This window comes from Lissotriton vulgaris, chromosome 4_1, assembly GCF_964263255.1.
Source record: "Lissotriton vulgaris chromosome 4_1, aLisVul1.2, whole genome shotgun sequence".
Lineage (NCBI taxonomy): Eukaryota > Metazoa > Chordata > Amphibia > Caudata > Salamandridae > Lissotriton > Lissotriton vulgaris.
In genome coordinates, this window is record NC_141691.1 from 508,756,076 (window position 1) to 508,778,126 (window position 22,051).

The 22,051-nt window shown below is 41.0% G+C and overlaps 1 protein-coding gene across 1 annotated transcript in view; it reads left to right on the forward strand.

Moving 5' to 3' along the window:
* LOC147718909 (gamma-aminobutyric acid receptor subunit gamma-4-like) overlaps positions 1-22,051 on the forward strand; it is a 2,086,028-nt gene that overhangs the window by 438,065 nt on the left and 1,625,912 nt on the right. The gene's annotated exons all lie outside the window — the stretch shown is intronic.

Below are 22,051 nucleotides of genomic sequence, written 5' to 3' on the forward strand. Positions count from 1 at the left end.
GCAAATTTTCTTTCTGAAATTAATTTCTTTATTTTGTTACTTCAATTGGTTTTGCCTATGAAGGTTTTTTTTAATGTGTTTTCTAGCATTTTAGCATAATGACTTTTCTTAAAAATTAAACATTCAGCAGAGTGAGCCTCTACAAAATTAACCTTCATGAAAAGTTTCAGAGAACACTCTAGTGGGTAATTTCTACATTTATTGAAATTTGAGAGTGAAAGTGTGATGATGCCGGTGCACTCCAGCGTGTTGCTGGCAGGTGATTAACTTTACAGATTATTCAGTCTCTTATCTTGAGGAGCACATTTAATTGCTCTGGATTCATAAGCTTCTACTGGGATTTGTAGAAAAGTATATTTATCCCATTCGTTCATTCATTTAGTCATTACAATAGTGTCCATTCATGAGCAGCTGCATTTTGTCTCTCTTTTTTGTGTGCTTTTACAGCATCATTGTCACTGCATTACGACGACAATCTGCAAACATAGGACAGTACATGCCTACAAATTCTATTCTCGAACACTGAGTGCTAGTAAAAACAAACAAGGCTGGTGACATGTTTAAAAAAGCTTTCGAAATACGTAATGGAATAAAAGGTTTTATGCAACCAAAATAGAAACACATTTTCATAAGTGCATTGTCAACATCATTCACACGTTCATTCATTAACTCATTCATCTATATATACATTTAAGATTCCTATAGTACAGTGCCTGAAATTAAATGCAAATGCATTATTCACCTGTGCATATCCATATTTAGTTGGGCATTTCAAATTAATTCTATGGATCAAGCAAAGCGACAATGTATATTTGTTAAATATCAGAATTATTTTAACATTTCAAAAGGACACTATTGCCATCATTCCATCCTCCGGGTCGTCTTGAGACGTTTGTTGAAGGATGCCACTGTCTTCAGATTCAAAATGAGATCCAAAGGTTCACCTGAAGGTCGTAGCATCAAATACATTCAACAATATATTTTTTTCAACATGATCCTCATTGACAGTGACATTTCAGAGTGCTCCTTGTTTGGCAGCAAATGACGTATTGATGAAACGAATACATTAATTTAAGATTGAATAGAGCCTCCTCTATTTTTAATAAATAAATAATATGTACATGTGCGGTGTTAATGATAAGGATGAGGGCTTGGTTCTGTGGGGACTGGAGGATTGTCTATGTGGATAGTAATTATCCCCCATCACATTTTTGTTGCAAAGACAACGCCAGTGCAAAGAGCCTATCAAGGGAATGGAAAGAGATTTGTTTCATACTTCCACATTCAGAAAAGGAATCAGACATGGTCCTTGTACAGATGTTCCCCGTTACTCCATTTACACAATATAAGAAGAAACACCGGGTTTCCTTTCACACATTAACAGCAGGGCAAGTAGAGGCTAGTGTTTGCCCTGGAAATTGATCCAAGCAGTGCACATTTACAGCTGGAAAAGAAAATAGTCATGGTCTGTGTACAGGTCTGTAACAACCGGATTTTTAGGACAGGCAGCTCACCAACCGTGGCTAACTCAGCCGTCACGTAACAACACGCTTCTCAGGCCACTATTTACAAGATATCTAGAATACTAACCTAAGAAAGTGAAAAGAAGCTGAATACAAGCCTATGTAGTCTAACATACTACTAACATCTAAGGAATTCCATATCTTCTCCAATAGTTACCTCACTTTACGCTATATTTATAGTCCCGTAAGACTTTATCTTTATAGTCACCCGACTTTTATCTTTATAGTCACCCGACTTTTATCTTTATAGTACTGTATCCCTAACTCTTAAGGCCAATATTATCTACACTTCCGGACGGTATACCTGTTGTCTCCCAGCGGGTTATTCTATGGGGGTCCAGTGGTGCACCTAACGTGTACTGACGGTACTTACTACTCATAATTTAGATGTACACATAAGAGCTATCTAATTATCTCATTTGGGAGTTATTTCCTGTCAAAACCACCCTGTCTTCCATTTCTCAGTTACCTGTAAGAAGGGAATCACCCATCCTTCTATACGACAGCACCTGGTTAAAAAGAAAGGTTAATCCTGCCATAAAAAGAACACTCAAATATGCAACTGGGGTCCCTTTATTTAACATTAGAATAGAATGACAGAACAAAGAAAACATTATAACAATGATATATGCATATAAGCAACACAGTAGGAAATTATTAATGTAAGTGGAGACCTAAACATAACCTAGGAAGCAAAGAGGAATGAATGATTATATGATAGGAACATTTTAAGAACACCTCACCCTATTAAGAAGAGTCTATCTCTCTGTCCCTCTCTGGTGGAATTAGGACTCTCTCCATCACCATGGCACCACCACCAACAGACCAACATCTGCTGTCTGTTCCTCTCTCTCTGGTGGAATCAGGACTCTCTCTCTCCTGCACCATCACCAACATGCTAAGTTCACTCCACTGGTTCAACTGCTCCAAAAGTTCCAACTGGCAGCTCCAACTCTTCCATCTGACTGGCAACTGCTTCAATACATTCTGACAAACTGGCAGCTCCAGCTGACAGTTCCAACTCCAAAGATCATCTCTGAATGCTCTCTTCAGCTCCAAAAACCATCTGACTTCAACCATTCCAAGATCCATCTGACTGCTCTGTCTCTCTGCACTTAGATAATATAGAGTGCTCTCTACTCATGGAAATTTCCAACAGAAACTACCTCCCACCGAATTCTTGTGCCAGCTCCAAGGCTCTCCGCGCAACCGCAGTGGCCATCTGCATGTTACGTCTAGACCCCAAGAGACAAACACATTTCTTCTATAAGAACCAGTCTTCACTGGCTTTTCTCTAGCGCACAACAGGCTTAACTATAAACAATACCTTTACCCTGCAAGCGCCTCAGTCAGCAGAGGCAAGACAAAGATGGCTGCTCTCTAGTTTAGGCCTCTAGGCCCGAAAAGAGGCAAATACTGAGATGGCAGTGGACTACTAGTTCAAGTTCAAGGATTTATATAGCGCACTACTCACCCAGAGGGTCTCAAGGCACTTGGGGAGGGGGTTCATTATTTATCAAATAGCCAGGTTTTAAGTTCTTTTCTGAAGGAGATGTGGTTCTGTGTAAGGCGGAGGTGAGTGGGGAGTGCGTTCCAGGTTCCAGTAGGAGAAGGATCTACCTCCCATGGTGGATCTTTGGATACGCGGAACTGTAGTGAGGCCTTGATTGGAGGATCTTAGTTGGCGGGAGGGTGTGTAGAAGGAAAGTCGAGTGTTGAGGCATTCGGGCCCGAGTTCGTAGAGGGCCTTGTGCGCGTGGGTGAGGAGACGGAATGTTATTCTCCTGTTGACGGGGAGCCAGTGGAGCTCTTTCAGGTGGCTGGTAATGTGATCTTGGCGAGGAATATCCAAAATGAGTCTCGCCAATGCGTTCTGGATGCGTTGGAGTTTTTTCTGTAATTTGGCTGTGATTCTGGCGTAGAGGGTGTTTCCGTAGTCTAGTCGACTCGTAACCAGTGCGTGGGTGACGGTCTTTCTTGTCTCGGTGGGGATCCAACAGAAGATTTTTTTGAGCATACGAAGTACGTTGAAGCAGGAGGATGAGACGGCGTTGACTTGTTTTGTCATCGAGAGGGAGGAGTCTAGGAGAAAGCCTAGGTTACGTGCGTGGTCTGTGGGTATGGGTGCAGAGCCCAGATCCGAAGGCCACCAAGAGTCGTCCCAGGCAGAGGGGGATGATCCCAGGATGAGCTCTTCCGTTTTGTCAGAGTTAAGTTTTAGGCGGCTGTTTTTCATCCATGTGGCTACTTCTTTCATGCCTTCGTGAAGGTTGGTTTTGGCGGTGTTGGGGTCTTTGGTGAGGGAAAGGATCAGCTGAGTGTCGTCAGCGTAGGAGATGATGTTAAGGTTGTGTTGACGCGCGATGGAAGCGAGTGGACTCATGTAAACGTTGAAGAGGGTGGGACTGAGTGATGATCCTTGTGGTACTCCGCAGATGACTTCGGTGGCCTCTGATTTGAATGGGGGAAGTCGGACTCTCTGGGTTCTTCTAGCAAGGAACGAGATGATCCAGTCCAGGGCTTTTCCTTTTATGCCGATGTTGCTGAGGCGTTGTATGAGGGTGCTGTGACAGACGGTGTCGAAGGCGGCGGAGAGGTCGAGTAGTATGAGGGCCACTGTTTCTCCGTTGTCCAGTAGTGTTCGGATGTCGTCTGTTGCTGCGATGAGGGCGGTTTCGGTGCTGTGTTTGGCTCGAAAGCCGGACTGTGAGGGATCGAGGGAGTTGTTGGATTCAAGGAAGGCGGCGAGTTGGCTGTTGACGGCTTTCTCGATGACTTTGGCCGGGAATGGGAGGAGGGAGATGGGGCGGTAGTTTCTAAGTTCAGAGGGGTCTGCTGTGGGTTTCTTCAGGAGGGCGCTGACTTCTGCATGTTTCCAGCTTTCTGGGAAGGTAGCAGAGTTGAAAGAGCAGTTGATGACATCACGGAGATGGGGTGCGATGATGGAGTCTGCTTTGTTGAAGATGTGGTGGGGACATGGGTCGGTTGGCGAGCCAGAGTGGATGGAATTCATTAGACGGATGGTGTCTTAAGTGGTGATTGGGTTCCAGGCGTTGAGGTTGTTGGTGGGCGGTTTAGATTCTGAGGGGGTGGAGAGGATTGTTCGTTGGGACTGTTTCCGAAGCTGTTATGTATGTCGGCAATTTTGTTGTAGAAGAAGGAGGATAACGAATCACAGAGGTCTTGGGAAGGAGTGATGTCGTTTGAGGCTGCGGTGGGGTTGGTGAATTCTTTGACGATGTTGAATAGTTCCTTGCTGTTGTGGGCATTGTTGTCGAGTCGATTCTTGAGTGCTGATTTCTTGGTGGATCGAATCAACTGGTGGTGTTTGCGGGTGGCTGCCTTGAAGGTGGTCATATTGTCGGTGGTTGGGTTTTTTCTCCATGTTTTCTCGAGAGTGCGGCATAGCTTCTTGGATTTCTTAAGGTCATCGTTGAACCAAGGGGCCTTTTTGCTGTCTTGTGTGGTGTGATGGTTTTTCAAGGGTGCTAATTCGTCAGCGCTGAGCGTGATCCATTGTTTGAATTTGATGGCAGCTTGGTTTGGGTCCGATGAGGGGGTGGGTGGGTTAAGGTTGAGCGATGTGAGGAGTTGTTTGGTGGTTATTTTGTTCCATTTTCTTCGGCGAATAGGTTGTGGGTTGAGGTGGTTTTGTAGCTGAAGTGAACGCAACTGTGGTCCGTCCAGTGGAGAGCTGTGGTGTGATCGAAGGAGATGTGCTTACTGGAGGTGAAGATAGGGTCGAGCGTGTGTCCGGCTATATGGGTGGGGCTGTCAACAAGTTGTTTGAGACCAAGATTGGCTAGGTTGTCCAGAAGGGTGGTGGTGTTGCAGTCGTTTTTCTTTTCCAGGTGGAAGTTGAGGTCTCCTCGTAGAATATAGTTTTCGAAGGTGAGGGCATGTGGGCTGATGAAGTCGGTGATGTCTTCGTTAAATTTTGTGCGGGTTCCTGGTGGTCTGTAGATGAGGGTGCCTCTAAGTGTGGTCCTAGGGTCTGAGTGGATCTGGAAATGGAGGTGTTCGGCGGTTGTGAGGTGTACGTCGGAGCTGGTCGTGATTTTGATGGTCTTCTTATGGACGATGGCGATGCCTCCTCCTGTTTGGATGGTGCGGTCTTTTCGGATAATCTTGTAATTGTCCGGGATGGCTATGGCGATGTCGGGTGCTGATGATGCATTCATCCATGTTTCAGTGAGGAAGGCGACGTCCGGTGATGTAGTGTCGAGTAGATCCCAGATTTCGGTGGCGTGTCTGTGGACTGAGCAGGCGTTCAGCAGGATGCATTTCAGGTGGTTAGGGTCGGAGCTGTGTTTGGGGTTAGTGGATGTGGTATGGGATTTGATGCTGGAAAATTTGCAGGAGTGGCATGCGAAGGGACCATGGGTACGTCCCGGGGCAGCTTCGTAGCATTGAGGTGTGCATCCGGGGTTAAGGGCTAGGAGGGAGGCGGCGTCAAACGTAATGCGGGAGGAGTGCGGTTTGCAGACACCAGGGGGACTGGTGCTGGGCGCGGTTCAGGCACGGATGGGCGTAGACGGGCTTACCTTTGGCGCACCTTCGGCGCGACTGGGGAGCGATCGCTGCGCGTGAACGCTGCGCGCAAAGGCAACTGTCATATGTGGATGGTGGAGTGGGGAGGCGCGAGGGAGGAGCAGCTGGGAGCGGGGCGGAGAGAGCTGGGCTGGGAGTCACAACAACAAACTACAAGATGGCTGCGAGCCACATCTAACACGACGAGATTGGGGCACAATGGCAGTGGAAATGCACAAGCACAATCGGGCACAAAATGATTATTCAGTCAAGGCAGCAAATCGATAGGTGATAATTGCGCACTTTAGCAGAATAGCGCTGTGATACAATTCTATTGCACTATGGCGCTACGATAATGCCCACAATAAAACACAAGTAATGCGAGTTAAGCTCTGTGATACAATTCTACTGCAGTATAGGGCTACGATAATGCACACAATTGAACCCAAGTAATGCGAGCTAAGCGATATTGGTAACAGGCAAAGAGCGATCTGGCAGTCTCGTGCTATGATACCAGCTTCTGGGTCAGGGCGGGGAGCTACTCATCACTAATCAAAATAGGGCAAATTATACTGTCGCTACAAGGTCTTCTCTAGAACTCCATTCAAACAATACTCAAATTAATGACAGATTAAAGCTTGCTTTCCCACTTTTTACACCTGGTCAAAGAACAGCATGGATACTTACACGTCGCAGGGGGTCGGAGCAGAATGATCTTTTTAATAGGTACAAGAAAAAGGATACATATTGGGGATGTCGTGTCAGAGCTGCTTTCCGGCTGTTGTTCTCTAGTATACCCAAGCACCATGATGTACTCTGCAAATAAAACTTTTATTTTTACCAACCTGAGCATAGGACTGTCTTACACCAGCACTAAGAATTGAGCGTGTATGAGTTGGGAGGGAGGACTGGACCAGCAATAGACTGTTTAATCAGGAGGACTGAGGAGTGGATGCATGACTGTTCCAAAGGGGAAAGAACAGCTGGCACACTGACGTTGGAGAAGTAACTGCTCCACTATGAGAAAATGGCCTTTATTGTGTGGTCACCCTAATGTCTTTGCTGAATGTGATTGCCAGTTTTTATACTGCACACTGGGGCTCCTCTGCCCAGTCCCCAGTGAATGTGCGCTTACCCTTAAAACATGTAAAAAATGGGTAAGCCCAGATAGGCATGTTTAACTGTGATGTAAGGCCATGGTATATGATGTAAAAACTAGACCCATTGTATGAAAAGGTAAACGTCACCTCTAAACAGCAGCACTTATTGTTGAATCCAGTAGTGTGACTAGGTAAAAATGCCTTGAGTCCTTTCCTTGTAGCCTGGCTTCTGCAGTTTTATTCTGCAGTGTGACCTCTTAAAATAACCAATTTTAACTGTTAAAACCTCCCATTTAAATATTAGTAAGTCAACCCTATGTAGGCCTTGTAGCACACAAGGAAGCTTGCAGGGTATGTACAAGTTGTAAAGCGGGAGATGCAGAAAATGAATGCAACTTTGTACTTACAATGACAATGCCCTAAAAACATTTTTCACCGTTGCAGGTCTAGCTGTTCTATGTACAAAATAAGAGTACATATTAAAATTCTAATACTGTATCCCAGGAATGGGACAAACTAGAAATAAATAGCCTATTTAATTGTTAATAAAAATCTAAATCAGTGGTGGAGTCAAATGTATAATAAATATTAAGGAAAATAAACTTTTAAAAAGTTACCCCTTCCCTGCCTACATTTCCTGGAAACTAGTTTGCTTCTCCCAGCATGTCGTTAACCTGAGTGGATGTAAATGAGTTGTGATATCTCTCCCAGGAGTTACACAATAGGTGATTGACCTCAATGGGCAGGAATGATTTATTTGAGCCCAGCAGAAGCGCGGGGGCCTTCCACAATGTCAAATGCTTTCTAACAGATCTGTTGAGCCAAAAGTAACAGTGGCATACAAGGAAGGGAGGGCATAGAATGCCATGAGAATTCTTGTGCATCCCCTGTCTGGTTTGTTGAAGGACCCTGTATTTGTTCTACCAGACTTCAGTCTCCTGGTTTGCTGTGGGTACAAGGCCTGCTTCAAATTGGATTTTAGCATTAGATGAGGGAGGATACTAGTGAATATCCCAAGACACTCCCATACACACACCCTGCCACCAGGGCCTAAGTTTAGTGCGGCATAAGACTTTCACCATCTTGAAAATGCTCTGGCACATGGCATTTTGGGCCAGTCTGCAGTAAAGGAACTACTGAAAAGTGAATAGGTTTGCCATTGGGATCTTTTACTACATTGGTTATGGAGTGTCATGGAGGTCCCCCTCCCACTAACTAGTGCCAGGCATAAATATGACACCCCAAGGCACCCAATCAGAGCACATTCTGGATCTGCAGAAGAACAGAAGAGGACTGGACCTGTTGTCCTGGACATGTGAGAAGCTGTGAAGAACTGGAACTGTTCCCCTTGGTACCCAGGGCAAAGAAGATGTACTCCAAGGGTCAGACCTCCTTTCTGACTAAGGGAGGCAGGAAGCTTTAAGAGAAAGGAGAGATGTGGTGCAGTGGCCAGAGCAGCTGACTCCAGTGTGGGGGGCCTGCTGTTCGATCCCTTTCACCACAAGAACCTCAGCTCAGCTCAGCACCATGTGACTCTGGGCAATAGCTCACTTAATCTCCCAGACGGCCCCCAGCACCTTGAAAAGGAAAAAGGGGTGATATGTTTGCACTTTACAAATTCAAATTATTATTTCTCTTTAAGTGTCCAGCTGACCAGTAGCCATTGGACCTAGACTGGACACTGTTGGCTTTTGCCTGGCACAGTGTGAGTTTCTAATAGTCTTCCCTTGGATCCTCGGGCATTAGAACAACCCGCAAGTGGTTGGTTGGACACCGGAATAAAGATTTGAGACTATTGAAACTTTCCTTCTGACCAGTGAACCTCAGAAAACTTTTAAAACTTTTTTGACTTATAAACTTTCAATCGCACTAATACACTTGGTGTTTCCACTCGAGCTTCATTGCAGTCAGCCTGGATTGCACCTTGGTCCTGGTCTACATTGACCATTGACTTTCTTGGATATTTCTTTACTTAAATCTTTAAAAAATAATACCTCTTATTCCCTTTATTTAATTTTTGTTGCTTTGGTGTAATTTTGTTTATTAAGGTTTTTTTTACTGTTTTGATACCCCTTGTTAGAACTGTCAGCCTTAGGGTGGGCTTCCCCCAAAACTTTTGCCTTACTCTTTCAAGTTTTTCTGATCTTGTTTTTGTTAACCATAGGATTCTGCACTTTACCACAGCACAGTAAAACATGGTAACATTCGGTTGGCCCAATTTGGCATATTTTACTTACTCATACACCCATAGAAAAGTGGTGCTACATGTACTCACAGTTTGTGAATTAAATGCTACTAGTTGGCCTGCAGCACATGTTGTGCCACTCAAATAAATAGCATTGCAAACCGATTAACAACTCCCTGGTAACCAGGTATAGAAAGGACGCTCAACACTAGTAAAGGGATAAGAGTAATTAAACCAACAAAATATGAGAAGGCGCTACAAAGGGAGAAAAAGGGTGGTTACCAGACAACCCTCAGAGACCACACCTGGGTATGGACCTTATATGAACAAAAGAGAGGATCCCCCCTGAGCACCCCAACATCAATATAAATTAGAAGTGATGTCACAAGTATAAACATTCTCAAGTCTGTAGTAAACACAATCAGATCAAGCAGTACAGTTAATGAACCAAAATGTCTGTAATCCTTTGGTCACATATGTTGATCACATATTATTGTAGTCCATTTCTCACGTCCAAAAAGAGTGAATATCAGTAGTCCAATATCGTAATAAATTCTCCTTTAGTCAATTATGCACTCAAACGCAGTCAATATTCCAAAATGGATCTTCTTAATCTTCTTGAATGGAAATTTCTACAACTAAATGCAGCCAACGCAGCCAACACTTGTTTCGTCAAGCAGGAGTGTGTGAAAATGACTTACTCAGGGCTGCAACCCAAACATCAAAAATGTATATATCAATCATTTATATACACAAATACCATTATTTACAAGTAAATCCTAAGTATATCCTTTAAAGATAAGTATAATTATTAAGAGTGTTAAGGAGATATTAAGCAAAGGACACCAAAAGTCATTGTGATGTACGGTAGAAAGGAAGAGAAACGGACCAAATAGTAAAGAACACCACCAAGGTCTTGAACTCACCATTGTGCACATCCTCCTGCAACAGTAAGATGGGTCTAACATAAAACTATATTCACCTGTAACTCTGGTCACAGTCTACGAAATTCAATAATCTATTCCAGAAACTGTCTCTGTCTCTGTCTCTGTAAAAGTAAGGGTATTCTGAAATTATAAAAAGGAGGAACATAACTTATGTACCTCCAATAACCCCTGATAGGATCTCACACCTGGATATGGCATGATATTACAAAAACCAAGTGATCTATCTCAAATGTAACCAAAATCATTGGAAATAAACAGGGACCCCCAAAGTACCCTCAGAGACCACACCTGGGTATGGACCCAGCTCTACAAATGGATATTAAGAGAAGGAAGGCAAGGAAATTAAAACCGGATGAAAATGATTACCTTACAGGGCGGATATTTACATTTGCACACCGTTTTGATTACCTTAGGAAGAAGAATCAACCACTGAAGAAAAAGGGAGAGACTTTGAGTGTTAGTGATGCATATTCTTCATCTAACAATGTTTCTAACAGTGAAAATGAGGACTTAGTAGATGTTCAAGGTGCAACAGCTAGTGGTAATAATTTTTTACAGGAAGTACGAAGGATAAGGATTGGGAATCAAGAAGCCGGAGTGAGATTCCGAGATAAAGGAAATTTAAGACCAGGACAGGAACAAGAGGCAAAGGAGGAATCAAAAATAAGACAGGGGATGAGGACTCGGACTTGGAAGAATTAAACAGGAATATTGCCAATAATAATGAGATTGAAATTATCAATCTCTCCACATTAGAATTGACTTCAGATATGGTTTCTTTACTCAAGAAAGGTTTACGTTTTTGCCCTACCACCAGAATGGATTGGAATTTGGCTAAAATTGATCTGTACAGTTTTGTCAGAATGCTAAAAATAAAAAACATTTTGCAAATCAACCTAAATTACCCAGACCTGTTATTATTAGGCCTGAACTAAGTAACCTCTCTATTCAAGAGGTCCAGAAGACCAAACTGTTGTTGTCACTAACCGAAAGTGAAGAAGACCCTTTGACTATGTCTAAATTACTCTAAGATTTAGAGATTAATCAGACATATTTTGAGTCAAGTGGCTTGAGAACTAAGTCACGATGGACCCCACAATTATCCTCGGGTAATGTATTTGATGCCTTCTTCAAGGCAGTTAACTTGGATATTGACAAACTTATTGATAAAGACATTAAAGATCATATTAGATTCCCAATAAGAAATAACCTAAATATGAAAGAGCGAAAAGCATTGAGGGATCTTACTGGTAACCCTGATATTGTCATAAAAATGGCAGATAAGGGAGGTAATATTGTTATTCTGAACAAATTGGATTATGAACAGGAGGTTCTTTCTCAATTGAATGATGATAAATATTATGACAGGGTGACAGCGAATCTGTTACAACAGATAACAACTTTGATCAATGATAAACTTAAGAACTGGTATGATCAATTATTATTAGATCATGATGAGTATATGTACTTGAAAGTGACATCTCCGCTCTCTCCGTGTTTATACTGTTTGCCCAAAGTGCATAAAAATAGACACAAACCACCGGGGAGACCTATCATCTCCGGAATTAATGGGCCAACAGAGAAAATGTCTCACTATATTGATATTTATTTACAACCCTACGTGTAGAACTTGCCTTCACACATAGAAGATACCAAACATGTTTTGAACTTAATGAATGATCAAGTTTGGGAACCGGGCATGATCCTAGCTACCCTGGATGTAGTCTCTTTATATAGTAATATAGAGCATGATGTAGGATTAACCGTCTTGGAGAGTTTCCTTAATAAACGACCAGCTGAACAGTACAATCACACAGTAATGCTGCTGGAAATGACCAGACTGGAATTAGAGAACAACTACTTCCTATTTAACGACAAATGGTACAAACAGAAGCTTGGTACAGCTATGGGTTCCTGATTCGCTCCGTCTTTTGCCAACCTCTTCATGGGGTGGTTTGAGGCGGAGTGAATCTGGGGCCCTAAAGGAAGTAGATGGATTGATCACCTATACTATTGGGGGCGTTTCATCGATGATTGCCTCCTTATTTGAAGGGGCACCACTGTGGAATTACAGGGATTTTTTGACTATTTAAATACTAATCAGTTGAATATGAAATTTACTACTGAATTTAGTTAAAAATGTCTTGTCTTTCTTGATGTTGAATTATTTATTAAAGAAGGCAGGCTCTGTAGTAGGATGTACCGGAAGAACACGAGTTGCAATGCATTATTGTATGCTAAAAGTTGTCACCCCATGAGCCAAATTAATTCTATCCCCTATGGGGAAATGCTAAGAGCATGCAGGAATTGCTCTGAAGATAAGGATTTTGAAGATAATTTGTTAGATATATCAATGAGATTTCAAGCCTGGGGCTATTCTGAAAAGGTCATCAATGATGCAAAAATACAGGCTAGTAAACTGCACAAAAGTGACACTTTGAAACCGAAGTCGAGTTCTCAACTCAAGGATGAAACTAATAAGATTGTAAGATTGGTAACTAATTTCGGTGAAGGTAGTCATCGGTTGTTTGGGGTACTTAATAAATATTGGCATTTACTGAGAAGTGATGTAGATATTGCTCCTATTCTGAATGTGAGACCTAGTATAACTTACAGGAAAGGTACGACATTGTCTAACATGATAAGTCCTAGTTACCCAAAAAGACCTGACAAAACTAATTGGTTGAGTCGACAACCTCATGGATTTTTCTGTTGTGGTAACTGCAGCTCGTGTAGTTGGGCAGTAAGGAGAATTAGTGAATTTAACTATAATAACATGGGGAATTTCAAGATCAGCACATTTATCAATTGTGACACAACTTTTGTTGTCTATATTATTTTATGTTCCTGTTCCAGAATTTATGTAGGGAGCACCATTAGAAGATTGCGAGACAGAATGGCAGAGCACTTTTGAGCTCTAAAACAGGGTGACACCAGATATCCGATTGCAGCACACCTTATACAAACTCAGGGTGATTCACAAATACATAGATTTAGATATCATGCCATTGATATTATGAAAGCTGATAAGAGGGATGGTAACAGGACCCTACAACTAAGACGTAGGGAGTGTATGTGGATTATGAAACTAAGGGCTGTGGAATTGGGTCTGAATTTGGATTCAGAATTACAGTACTTCTTGGGTCATTAATATATCTGATTATAATATATATACCAAGAGACTGTATGGATAAATGTTTATTTTCCCAAACCCATGTTTGGATTTATTAATATATAATCTGCCTTTCTTCCTGTATCTGCAGAAACACAACATTGGGAATTACATAGTTAAGAGATTAGAATGATTGCACTTAGAGTCTCATTGACAATGTATAGTATTGGATATTTCATTTAAGACAATTAGTTGAATGATCTAAACTGTTCTTCTCCTTCTTTTCACCTCTTCTTCCCTTCTGACCTAACTAATGAAAAATTATTTCTCTTTGAGATAACTTTCCCTTTACTTTTTACTCTTTTCTTATAGAAGCTGTTTTGATTTAATACCCTCCCTAGCAGTCCCTTTTGGAATATGGCTATGAGTTTTTCTGTGCAGCGACTAGGATTTAGCTATATGGAGTAGTCTTTTAGATATAATTGGACTTCAGCTCCATATGAGAGTATCGGTTTACCAAGCGATAGGTTGGGAGTTCGAGACCAACTATGGGTCTCGTGTTGATCATGTAGAATTGCTATTTTTTTATTCTTTATTTGAAATTTCGATAATAGCGGTTTCTAGAACTTTTTATTTTTTGTTTTTTGTCATCAGAGCGCTTAATGATATTGGCCCAGAATTGTTAAATAATTGACTCCTTATAGAACTGGATTTGTATTATACGCAGGATGACTGTCATAGAAAGGGGACTAGATTGTCGGTGATCGGCGTCCGGACTCAGTTTTAGTACAATTTTTGATATAAGCTCCATATTATTGCAGTTGAGTTTTAGGATATTTGACAATATATATTTGGATATTAGAATACAGGTTCTGTATTACATACACAGGCGTATTACATATTATGAACCACTGTAAGATGGCGCAGTTAGTCATATAGTATTTAAAGGACGGTCAATATGGCGACCGTGCTGCATGCGAGTTTCGAAAGAAACGGCGGGATTTCAATACTTAGGTGAGTGCCTTTACGGGAATGGATAAACCAGGCCAAATGATATGTCTGTGCATATACTGATAATTTCTTTCTTGCTCCCCGTTTTAGAATACGTACCCGTATGAGGTGGCAAATTGTATTGCTAAGGTGAGGCAAACAACAAGTGTTTCCGTATTTTAAATGGTCAAATTGTGACAATGATTGAGGAGTGGTTATTTATGGTGTGACTTTGACTGGATTTGCAGATATCGGACATATGACGATTGAGTGATTCTGGATAAGGAGGTGGTTTATACTCTACTGCACGCATTTCTGTATGCACAAATTGGTGTTGTCCATAATGTTTACAGTGGTTCGATTTTTGTCTATATTTTTGTATTGGTAGGAGTGATCTCGAGCAACACTGTGGCATTTGGTTAAATATGGAAGATTGGACAAGGGATTTCTTGTCAGTTATTTTTGAATATATAACTGAGGTGAGATATCACACAGGGGTATTGTGTGAAGTTTGGGATATCTAATAAATAGAACATGGTTATTAGTGAAAAATATGTTTTCCAATTATAGATATATTCAGAAGTTTCCTTACTCGCGTGTAGTCTGGAGAACTTTCGTACTTTTATTGAAGAGCACTTGTTACACTGAACAAGTGGTGAGTGATTAAGAATTATACGTTGCCATATACTTTTACTTTGGGGATCCCTGTTTATTTCCAATGATTTTGGTTACATTTCAGATGAGTCTCTAGGTTTTTGTAATATAATGCCATATCCAGGTGTGAGATCCTATCGGGGTTATTGGAGGTACATAAGTTATGTTCCTCCTTTTTAAAATTTCGTAATACCATTACTTTTACAGAGACAGAGACAGTTTCTGGAATGGTTTATTGAATTTCATAGACTGTGACTAAAGTTACAGGTGAATATAGTTTTATGTTAGAACCCATCTTATTGTTGGTAGAGGATGTGCACAATGGTGACTTCAAGACCTTGGTGGTGTTTTTTACTATTTGGTCCGCTTCCCTTCCTTTCTATCGTACATCACAATGACTTTTGGTGTCCTTTGCTTAATATCTCCTTAACACTCTTAATAATTATACTTATCTTTAATGGATATACTTGGGATTTACTTGTAAATAATGTTATTTGTGGATATAAATGATTGATATATACATTTTTGATGTTTGGGTTGCAGCCCTGAGGAAGTCATTTGCACGCACTTGTGCTTGACGAAACACGTGTTGGCTGCGATGGCTGCATTTGGGTGTAGAAATTTCCATTCAAGAAAATAAAGAAGATCCATTTTGGAATATTGACTGCATTTGAGTGTATAATTGACTAAAGAAGAATTTATTACGATATTGGACTACTGATCTTCACTCTTTTTGGACATGAGAAATGGACAACAATAATATGTGATCAACATATGTGACCAAAGGATTACAGACATTTTGGTTCATTAATTGTACTGCTTGATCTGATTGTGTTTACTGCAGACTTGAGATTGTTTATACTTGTGACATCACTTCTAATTTATAATTGATATTGTGGTGCTCAGGGAGGATCCTCTCTTTTGTTCAGCATTGCAAACCTGTCTCAGGGCTGCCATTGCAGCCTATTTGTGCAGTTTTGACTGCCAATTCAACCTGGCAAAATGAACCATTTGTCAGGCCTTAACCTTCCTTTTTAAAACATTTAAGTCTCCCCTTTGGGGAGGCCCCAAACAGCCCATAGGTCTGGATGCAATGTGTTTAAAAGGCATGACATGTTTAAGTTTTACATGTCCTGAGTTTGAAAAGCTCTTACATTTCTTTTTCACTATTGCAATTCCTGTCTCTCCCATAGGTTAACATTGGAGTTACCATATCACATTTAATAAGGATACATTCCGAATGGGAAGAGGTAAACAGTTCGTGTTTGTTGTGTTTGGAATTGTAATGAAACATCCTCTTAGATGCTAAAGTCAGGTTTTGAAATACAATTTTAAAAATACCTCTTTTAGAAAGTTGGCGTTTCCCTGGATTAGCCATTTAGTGCTTGCAGCCTGTCTTTGGGTCCCATAATTAGTTGAAGTTAGCAGTTGGCATGCCTACTAGACAGCTACACACAACAGAGAGCGTGGGTATGCCTGGACAGGCCATCACTAGCAGTATGGGAAGGCAGAACTAGGCACAGCTCCACTGATACCTAAATGTGTTCTGCCTTAGCTTCATACTCCATGTAGTTAGTCTTGAGCTAGGGCTGGGGAGGCAGGATGTCTAAGCACTTAAGCAGGAAATACTCTAGAAGTTTTTCCCACCTCAAAGAAGGTGCCATATATAAATATTGGATCTCAGACACTAGCTCTTATGTACACTTCTGGACCTGTGGAAGATTTTTTCAGGAAGAATGCCTGCTGTGTTGCTGAAAGGACTCGCACTCTGCTGGACTGCTTGCATTGGCCTCGCAGACCGCAGACTCATAAGAACCTCTGCTATGGAAAGCATACCCAATGCAGCCCCTCACATTGCAAGCCCGTCGTCCACGGTAGCTTCTTAGAGGATGCAGGACTTCACATTGAAAGCCCTGCAGCTTCTTCGGAACCAGTTGTGCACTGTGCATCCTCGACAAAGGACTTTGCATCACAAGCCCCACTGATCAGCAGCCTCCCCGATGACAATGCAGGACCTCACATCACAGCTCCTTAGAACAGAGGCTGAATGAAGCATCTCTGATCCAGACCTCACATCGACTTGGTGGCGTGACGCATCCTTGATGTGGGACCTTGTAACACTCCACAACCATGATTTCAGGTACTCTTGTTCAGTGGGCCTAACTGGGTCCCTGTAGCCATCCCACTCTCCACCGTGGTTGATCTGAACTAGTCACTTTTTTCCGGTCTGGTGCAACTAAATAACCACAGGTGGCACTTGTGTTTGTTAGGCACTATATTCCCCGAAACCTTTAACATTGCATATGTCTGGATCTACTGATTGGATTTTTGTCATTTTGGTCTTGTTTTACTTAATAAAACTTACTTTATTTCTCAAATCTGGTCTGTGATTCTTCTTGTGTTATGTTTTCCCTTGTACTGTTTGAATTGTTACACAAATATTTTACACATTGTCTCTAAGTAAAGCCTCACTGCTCTATGCCAAGCTACCAGAGGGTTGAGCACAGGTTAATTTGGAATTCACCCTGACAAGGATTGTGGTTGACGCTTGAAAAGAGTTTCACCTTCCTCACCCGTTAACCCAATTTTTACACTCCTAAATGTTTTTCTCATTTTCTCTAAGTTAAGCCTTTCTGCCGCAGCTATGAGGATTGAGCTCAGATTTTTTCCTAAAACCTTTTATTGGACCTAACTTTGACTGGATATAACAAGTTATTGACTGTATTACTATTGGTAGACTACCATCCAGCCTAATTAATAATTCGCTTTCTCACACCCATCAATAGAACATCAACACAATTTACTCTTCCAACAAAGGGTCCTTTTAGAGCCCAAGCTGAGGAAAGGCTTATCTTTCTGCTGTACTAAAGATTGAAAGTGCATAAGCAGGAAGAAAGCTATACCTAGCACAAACTTAGCACAGGGCAATCTAGATCTGAGATAACCAGTATTTGTAGCCACTAATGTAAATGTAGAGTAGAGTATTTATATAGCGCACTTCTACCCGGAGGCCTCGTACGCTGTATTCATACCGCTGTGGAACCCATCCTGGCTTTCCTGTGAAATGTCCACTTCTGGGCACCCCCAAGGCGAAGCCAGGCATCCACAGCGCTGCCGGGGCCGTTGTGGAGATTAAGCAAGCTATTGCCCAGAGTCACAGAGTGGGACCTATGATTAGACTAGGCACCGAGTCGAGAATTATCAGGTCCGGGGACCTGATAATTGCCCCTGCCAATAAAGCATGCTTTCTGAAACCATATAGAGCAAAGGCCTATGTTTTTTCTGTACTAAGCATTGGGGTTACATACATTGGAAAGGAGCCCTAATTTGTCCCAGGGCTATTCAGACAAAAATGGCTGTGTGAATACCAGTGCAGGTCGGGGGACAGAGGATGACTTTAGTTGAATGGTCAGGATAACTTGCACGCAGGTATTCAAACAGAGGATGGAAATTCCAATACCTTGTCAGTAACATGTAGAATGGTTGTATGCATGCGAAGATTTCACTATGATCTGTATTTCCTGGCAGCACTGTGTTTTTATCAAGAATGTGGTGTTTTTGTTCTTTTCATGAGGTGTGTGTTTTTCAGCCCTCACTGTAAAGCTGCAAAATACAATGGTTTACCGGAAGGCACAGATGAATGGGGAAAAGGGTGGATTCGGGTGTAAGTTGCTGCATTTCCACATCTAGCTCACTTTAATTCTGAAAAAACTGCATTGTTTTTGAGAGTGCAGCATACTATATGCTTGACTAAATTGTTTCAGCACTTACGTTCGATAAAGGTAATAATTTTCTGGCATAATCATCGGTTGAGGTTAGTAACTGTATTTCTTTCAGGTTTTTAATTCAGCTCTTAAAGCGATGTCTCCTAAAGGAGATCAAAATTAGGGATGGTCAAAGGTTTCCCTATGCTTACAAAAGTCTGCAATTTTGCACTTCACTTCCCTAGTTAGTAATTTTGCAATTAGCAAAAAAGTGCAGAGCTCCAGACTTTGTCTCAGTCCACATTTCAGCTTCATCTCTCTTATTCCATGCAGTACGATTTCCAGCCCAACCTGGAAAAGACATCAGAAATTGTGTATCATTGTTGCCTCCCACACCTGCCTTAGCCATAAAAGCTAGGAATTCGTAATTTCACACAATCATAATCCAAATGAACTTAATATTTTATTGTTTTGACATCAAATTTAGTGTGTGATTAATTTTAGTCTCTGCATCCTTGAGAGTCAGCTTAAAGTGTTATGATCCGAGAAAGACTTTCACATAGAAGTTGTATTCACAATGTGTATGTCTATTTTAATCTTGAAATATTAAAACACAATGTTACACCACATTTTTTAAATGTGTTTTAAATAATTAAATATTTAAAGTATATTTTAGACTCTAAAAATGATACTTCTAAATAATAAATTGAAAAAAATCCACCTACATTATTTTTATTTATTATGTAATTCTCTGTATAACTCATTTTAAATATTAATAGTTAATTACTAAATGGTTCAAAGTATGATATATTTTAATATTAAAATAAGTGCATTAATGCATTTTAAATAACAAATATATCATTTATACATATATAATATCAAAAGAAACACAATATGGATATATGTATTTTAAAAGTGTAAATATTTTGTTTATTATTATATTATACTAAATGCATTATTTCATTTTAAAACACAGATACATGATCAAGGTCTCAGTGAGACCGAAACGCATTGGTACCTGATGTTCCTATGAAAGTATTTGTCTTGACTTGAAAGTAAAAATATATTTATTGAATCATCTCAAGAGCGCGACCCAGTCTTTTTCCTTGTGGAAGAAAGTTTGAAAAATATATATATATATATATATATATATATATATATATATATATATATATATATATATATATATATATATATAAAAGTCACGAGTTGCCACCAAATGAGAACGCCACACACAGAGGATGAATGCACACCACCTCGCAAGCGTCAGCAGTGAGACAGGTAGCTCGTGATCCCAAAGGCCATACGCGTTTCGAGCTCTGTTTAGCTCTTGTTCACTGGCAAAGAAGCAGGAAACTGCATTCGTAAGAACAACTGATTTTATTGGATCAAAGGTCCCGCCCCAATAGGCGCATGGCATGCTGGTTAAGGTAGTCCATATATTGCCATCCAGGACCCCAATGTTCATTAACCCAGTGGTTGCAGTCCCGCTTCCTTAAAATAACATCCATAATGGGGTGGGAGCACGATGACAAACCTGCTCACCACTGCAAATCTCCAAGCAGGTAAGGCTCCTCTGTCCACCAAGCACCTCAAAATCATAGCACTCAGGGTCCGCTTTTAGGCAGCGGGGCATTCTCGCGGCCGGACCGACCACTTATACAAAAGTCACGAGTTGCCCCCAAATGAGAACGCCACACACAGAGGATGAATGCACACCACCATATATATATATATTTATCCGTAAATCAAAAGCTCCTGCTGCAACCCTTCGCCTTTGTGGGAGTGGCTCGAACCGGCGGAGCAGCCGGAAATAATATCCAAGTAAAGCGGCGTTCCTCACGAGCACTCAGGTAAAGAACAACGAACACAATCCACTCGGTAATGCAAACGTTAGATTTATTACTTCATAAATCCAGGTGACGTGTTTCGCACTCCACAGAGTGCTTGATCACACAACTTGCGCCAAGATCCACACATTATTTATGTTAACAAACAAACTAATAAACATCAATGACGGACTTGCAGTATCAACAGGTTGTGTAGAGTTGTTTACCAAGTTGCCATGTTGGAATGGTGAAAGTCTTATTGTTTAGACATCTAACATTGTAAATTAATACTATTTTCAACACCAATGTGAATACATCTTGAACAATCCCAAACAGCAATAATATTCAAATCATATGTACATGTCTTCGTATTCAATTGTATATATGGAAATATGTACTTGAGTAGCTTTTAAATTAATTATGAATATAACCTTAAGGAGAGGTTGTAGTGCACCCTTCTCTTTGTATTCACCGGTCAAGGACGATCCGAGTACGTCGTCTCTCATGACTCCTCCCTGACTTGGCGTCATGCTAGGGCCTGTAGTCATGGTGACACGGGGCTGTTGTTACTCTTCCCCGGATTGTAAGGGGAGGAGGAGTCTCCTGCAATTGAATATCCATGTAATAAATGTAATATTCAGTTTCCATCTCTAGTTAGTGAGACTAACGATGGGGCCTGGTTTTCGGATAATATTATCCTACTTCCATAGAAGCATAAAGACTACATGTATGTCATGTGGTAATTCCTAGTTAGTGGAAAGGGACTTAAACCTCTAGGTAAAGCTGCCAAGTATCTATTCATCAATAACCTGTTCTGACAACAAGCAAAGGAAGTGTGGTATTCTGGTACAATTTCATTCACTGAAACATAAAGTGAAAATTAAAATTAAAATGGTTCTTTCGCATGGGATGAGGATGAGAGGGGCAGACCACAGTAAAGGTTTAGGGTGATCATGTCATTCAGTCTTGACATCTCCCTCCCTTTATGATCTGTAGATGAAAGAGAAAGAGAGAGAGAGGGGGAGGGGAGAGGGAAAAGATATCATAGTTAGAATATGATTGGTATCAATCAGTATTGCAACAATTTAAATTTACAAGTGCATTATAATGAATCATAGGTTGAATCAACATACAGAAATTCATTCTTGTAAATGTACATTATATTCCTCATCCATATTATGCCCTTTGGGGTAACGGGTACATAGGCTAATAATGTATTTAGATTCTTTTTGTCTTAGTTTCAACAACTGGTTACCTCCTCTTGGGCCAATGATAACCTGCTCAAGTATATAGTAGGTGAGTTTTTTAGGATCAGAGAAATGGTGACTCTCGAAATGGCATGCTATCGGGTATTGTTGGTCCAAGTTGCTGATAGCTCGAGTATGTTCCAGTACTCGTTTTTTCGCCATGTGTGTCGTGCTCCCTATATATATCAATTCACAAGGGCAGGTTATTGCATAGATGACAAATGGAGTGG